Below are 6,632 nucleotides of genomic sequence, written 5' to 3'. Positions count from 1 at the left end.
AAAAAAAAAAAAAAAAAAAAAAAAAAAAAAAAGGGGGTGGGTGAGGGGGGGGGGGGGGGGGGGTGACAAAGACTTCCAAAATTACACTATGGCCTCATGCAACTGTAAACATTCTGAAAAGAACTGAACTATTTATTTGCAGCGTAGAAATGTCTGAATTTATTTAAAAGCAATTATATTTCTGGAAAAAAATCTACTTATGAGTGTCAGGAGCTTTACTTATCATCTTGAAAAAGGATAAATTATAAATAAAACGATACCCTTTTACAGATTACCATATCTGTGTATGGACATTGCTTTGTTCATAAAAACACAATAATGCTCAATGGTATAAAAGGACACTGTGTTGACTTACAGAAATGTGAACAGATATAGTCATCGTATCGATATTGTAGGTGTTTCACTAAATGTAGGGAAGCAGAATCAATGGAATGGAATGTTTCTTTCTATTTCTATTGCATGCATTATATTACAAAACTATAGAGATACAAAACAAATTACAATGGTCAAGAATTAGGGTAGAGAGATGGCTGTCTGGGTTCAAGTGAGCTCTGTAAGGTGATGATGCCATTGACTATGGTGCCGACTGGTTGATATGTGACTATGACTTTGTCCAACTCATTGACCTTACACTTACTGGTATGTCAATTGAAATTCTGTATGCATATTGGGATATTCCAAGATGAAATGCAATTGTGACTGTGCATCTAACCTCACTAGGAAAAGGAGTGAGAAATGATTAGCTAACTTTCAAAACTGTTTTGAGAACATGAAGCTAAATACATAAAGAACTGTATATAAATACTATACATTGATTAATAACACTTTCTTTAATGCCAGCAAATCTAAAACTAATTTACATGTATACTAGGGATTAAATAAATAATACATAAGAAGATCAAGCAATAAATTGCAGATAATGGGACCTATTTCTCACTGTCAACTAAACTTCTATGTATGATAAATATATCTAAACTCATGTCAAACTCAGAAAGGATTAAATATTTTTAAAAAACAGGAATTCTTGCCCCAATTTGGTATTGACTAACATTCTACAGAAAATATCAACATTTCAGAAAAGACTAAATGTCCCATAAGGTACAGTATAGAATTTGAAAAGATTAATCAGAACTAAAACCTGTAGATACCAAAAGCAGATAAAGAAGGACAAGGGACGTGGCACCTACTGCTTGTCAACAGATGTTTGCTCATTATGCACCTCCAAAGAATGCAGCTATGAGGTGAGAGTGCCTCTCCCCCATCAGCAGTGGTGGAAGCACCAAGTGACAGAGACTCTAGAGTTTTTTTACAGTGGCAAATTCACATAGTGCTTGCAGGTTTGGATGGATCCCCTACCCCTTCACGGACATATTAACTCATAGTGGAGCAACCTCCATGTTATGCTGCACTGCACTGGGATGTTTGGTGACTGCTGTTACTGCTTCTTACTCTCCCAGACCCTCCTTCATACAGAAGCAGAATGTGGTACTGATTTTACTCTTGCCCATGCCAGGGGTTCCAGATGGCTGCAGAGGACTAAAAGAAATGGCCAGAAAGATCACAGTTCTTATGTACACCAAGCTGTTCCTGCCTGTCATAGGTCACCCTTGAGTGAAGCACATTGTAAATCAAGTGGCCACCTGCATGCTCCAGTGAGTCATTATGGAGCATACTTGCAGACAGAAACATCTTAATTTTATAAGTACTCATTGAAATTGCCAATGGCATTTTCAGCCTCCTGTGAACTGGCACAGATTTTTCTTGAAGTTGAAGAGCAAAGCATACAGTTTAGAAGGGAAGAAAAGCAAAACACTCTTCCCAAACAGTGCCCTGCATTCAAGGCACCGTATTTTCACTTCCCATTTCAGCCCAATTCTCTGGGAATTACAGAGCTCTTGCAAATGTCAAAAGCACCATTCACCCTCTTTGAGTAGAAATGTGCTCAGTTGGAGCCTTTCACTTTGGTACAAAAATCAAAGACTTGTGGTGCTTCAGATTTTCCATCAAGGAAACAAAACTATGTGGAAGAGGGGTTATCTTCCAGGGCCTTGTTAATACAGTGTCAACTTCTTTGACATTGTGGAAGAAAATATGCCCATCAGCACATAAATGAAAGGACGGTCAATTAATCAGTTTAGTGGACTACCTGGAACATCTCAAATTTCACTAGCCGGAATTGAATAAACTGACTTGAGAATTTCCTATGGATATTTCCAAGCACATGCAACCATGATTTAGGTTTAGGATTATATTATTAGCTATTCAATGTCACGAAGTATAATTCACTAATCAGGAAATAAGTATATGAATATTAGAATTTACACAATTTTTTTTTTTACTTTCCAATCATTGTTGAGAAATTAAAAATACAGTCGTATACAAACATGCTTACTTATGGTAGGATTTTAGTTTACATCAAGACTGTGCAAACAAACATTTCTAAAAGCTATTTCAGTAATCTATTAACACACATGTAGGATGCAGAATACTGGCAAGGCTGTAGAAAGCTGCCACAGGTCTGACTGTAAGAAGTGGTGTTTATTGTTTCATGCCAGTGCAGAGAGTGTTGCTTCTATTATAAGAAAATAGAAAACAAAGTGGGAAAGCTTTCTTTATAGAACTTTTCTTTACTGGCCCCAGACAGGTGTAACATTGCCAAGTCATCAATGGACAGCATTATACAAGACAGGCATAAGAAAGAAGCACACCTTTGTCACAGGAGGAAAAAAGGTCCTTTGGGAAAATGCTTCTCTACCATTGGACTACAACTCTATCTGAAATCAGGAACTGCTGTGTAAGGGGATATCTGCACATCTGGGGACACAGTTCCTGTCCCTTGAGATAGAGCAGGGCTAGAATGTGCTACCACGGAATTATCTTTCCAGCAAAAGACTAAGAATAAAAGAATAAGACTAAAATTTCTAAAGGGCTTGCCATCACCTTTCAAAATTTTGTAAGGGAGTATGAAAAGAGATCACAGGTCAAGGTGAGATCTGATAGACACTGAAGATCTAAAACAGTTAATGTAGCATGGTGTGGAGTCCCCTTACTCTTCCTACCAAAGTGTTCTTTCCCTGTGTCTGCAGTGGGTTTGCATTACAAAATGCAGCTTACATCTATTTGGGGCTTTTGCCTGATTACTGAAAAAACACCTGTCAGATGGTGCCCCAGTTAATATAAATATGAAAGCTGTTTCTGGACGAGCAGAGCCTAATGCTGGCAGGCAAGTTTATAACTTAGAAGGAAGGAAAATTCACAGTCAATATGGAGATTCAAAGAGATGGAATGGAGTATTTCCTCATATTGATCTTTCCCAGTGCTCATCCCTCTGCCCCATATGTGTAGTGTGTCTCTAATGTTTCAACATTCTATTATATTTTGCTCCTTCTACTGACCCAATTTGAAATTTCTGCCCTGTTTTCTATGCTAAGATAGAATTAGATTGCATGAAATGATAGTAACTTTACCAAATAAAGGTTTACTTCAGAAATCTAGGTCTGTGAAGTAGTTCCATCTGCATGATATCAAAAGTTCCCTAGCCAGCTTCAGTTTCTTTCCATGTCATTATATCCTTAGCATGTGGTTGCATCCTCCCAGTTCCAAGATGGCTGCTGTCTTAGCAGCAGCACATCCACATACCACAAAAGGAAAACAAAAAGAAAATCTTAAAGCTTGAGCCAAAGTGTGAATCTATTTATGGTTTTTTTGTGGGGGGGGGGCACAGTGAGAGTGGATGTGGCTTACATGGTCTTACAGAACTGGGACTCAGATACAATTGACATTCTCCCTAGTAACAAGGACTGAGGTTGGCTATAAAGTAAACTTGGGCTCTCTCTATGTTTGTGTTTCCTTCCCTCTGAGTTAGAATTCTGTAACTAAGTCCAACATGATTAATTATATCCATGATTTATTGTACAACCTTTTAAAAACAATGCATTTTAACACATCTTAATGTTGATTCCCAGAGTTTATCATGACTGGGTAGTGCTCAGAATATTTATCAAAAAATAAAGAATACAAGTCTGCAATTCACTCATAACATTTCTATAAAGGAGGTGTAGGATATGGAGTATAATAAACTTTATAACTAATAATTCTCAGGTGATGTTGCTGGTCATAGAGCCATATGATAAAGTAGTACTTGAAATGTTTCAGGGATATTTTGTACAGTGAAGCTACTTTCTCAAAAACAGGCTTGAAATGGACATATTCTCTGCATTTATATGAGTTATCACATATCCCATGCACCTTACAATTTTGCATATTGTAGCTCTAGGCACATGGTACTTCTAGTACAATTTCAAGCACATTGCAATTGGGCATGTGATGTAGCTAGTTTTTTGTTTTTGTTTTTTCTCCTCAAGATTGCTTTAACTATACTGGGTCTTTCACAGTTCTACATGAAAAAAGATCAGTTTAGTTAATATTTGAACACTTCTATTTAAATTCCAAAAGGAACCACTCTTGCACCCCAAGGGCAAATTGCATTTGTTTATATCCTAAGTTCATCTTAAAGTGCTGCTGCTGAATTTCTACTTCACTAAGAGGTTCTCTTCTAGGTGTTTCCTGGCATTGATATTAGCATAAATCAAGCCTTGTAATGAGTTTGAATGTGGCCTCATCTCTTCAAAGTTTTGGAAGTGTTGGATATTGCAAATCCTTCTTTTGTGAGTAATAAAACTATTCTATGAAACCATTTTATCCTAACCTTGTCTTTATCAGATATTTTTGATATTTGAGGTAATATTGTTACTTACTGTTTATTGTGATATTCTAATTCTTTATGATATAAATGCTTTTAGGTGTGTGATTTTTCATAATACCTTCTTATAATCTTATTTTTTATGCCTCTACTTATAAATGTCTCATCTTTAATTTCTACATGTAATTATCGGAGTTCTTTGTCAATTGGAGATTTATCAGTTTATTGAAACTATGGTGGATCATATTTTTGTTTATAGTTCTATTGCTTTTTTTCTACGCCCTTTTATTCATTTACTACCATGACTCTTTATTATGCCTACTCAAATCTTTGTTCATGCTTCCTTCTTTTAACTTTGGGCACTTTTATATTTAATTTGAAGCATTGGAAACTTAGGCCATTTAAGAGATTCTTTTTTGATTAAAAAGATTAACATTACTATGAGATTCCTTCTTTAAACTGCTTTTGATTTATTCCATACTTTGGTATGTTAAATTTTTAACTTTGTTTGTCTCAAAATACTTTAATATGTTTCATTTTACTTCCTGTATGGCCCAGTCCATTAGTGTGTTGTTTAATTTTTACATTTTTGTGATCTTTTTATATAAACTCCTCTATGTTGGTTTTTGGTTTTTATCATTATAAAAAAATCCTTAAAATGATTCAAATTTTTATAAGTCTCTTTACTTGTTGACTCAAAATGTTATTTATTTGGGGGGAATATTCTCTGTGATCCTAGGAAGAATGTATATTTTGTTCTTGTTAACTAGGCTTTTGGACACATATATCTTCACAGTTTAGTAGATCTACTGTCATTTTAGTCAGCTCTGATTTTTACTTACCTTAGGATTGAACTCAACTTTTGTTGATGTTTTAGCACTACAGATCCATGCTACTATGTTCCTAAAATATATCCTTCATTACTTGTGTTAAAATTTTATACTTATGAATATTTGCATCAAATGTTTATATGTTCACGATTATCATAGCCTCTTAATGATTGTACATCACATAGTATCTATTTTTATATTTTTATCTTGTGAGGAATTTTGACCAATATTCATTCATTTTGCTTGATATAACTATGGAAACTCATATTCTTTTACTATTCACATAGTCCCTTCAGTTCCCAAATTTTAGCTTTTTTAAAATGTCTACTCTTGAGGAAAAATATTTCTCTTAAAAGAAGTATGTGATTTGATGATATTTTAAATTCATTCAATTACTCTCTTTTTTCACTTGAAAATTTTAATCAACTTAAAACTAAAGTAATGACTATTGACACTTGATGATTTTTTTAAATGTACTCTCTTAATCTCTTAATTTGTGATTTGGAAATTATTTTTCTTATATTTTGGCCAACTTTTAGATATTTCACTCATGAGGTTGTATCAACATGTTCACAAAATTAATTTCATCTGAAAATAACTTTATAGTAATGACTATTTTGTATAAATGTGATCCTAAATATACATTTTTTATTTTGCTTGTTTGTTTTTTTTTTTAGCTAACTCATGGTTTAAATTTTATTCTCTTGTCTCAGGAGCCATTGACTTTTTTTAGTTTGCCATTTTAAAAATGTATATTAGAATTATACATTAAATATTTGGAAGATAATGGTTTGCTTCAATTATTAGGGGTATTTTCCAGCTTAAATTTGCAATTATGGCAGAATAAAAGTATAAGTACTTAATTTATTAACCATTTGATTTCAGCCAATAAGTTAGAGCCAAAATTCCAGTTTCACCAGCTTTGATTTCTATTATCCATACCCTATTCTTTTCTTTCCTCCATCTCCTCTCTTTTCCTCTCCACCCTTTTCCCCTTTCTTTTCTTGTGCTCCCTTCTTTCCCTACATTTTTCTCTCCCCTATGCTCCTATTCTTTCCTCCTCTCCTCTCCTCTCCTCTCCTCTCCTCTCCTCTCCTCTC

The sequence above is a fragment of the Mus caroli genome, chromosome 16 (genome assembly GCF_900094665.2).
Source record: "Mus caroli chromosome 16, CAROLI_EIJ_v1.1, whole genome shotgun sequence".
NCBI lineage: Eukaryota > Metazoa > Chordata > Mammalia > Rodentia > Muridae > Mus > Mus caroli.
The sequence above is the reverse complement of the archived record's forward strand: the minus strand, read 5'-3'. Positions refer to the sequence as shown.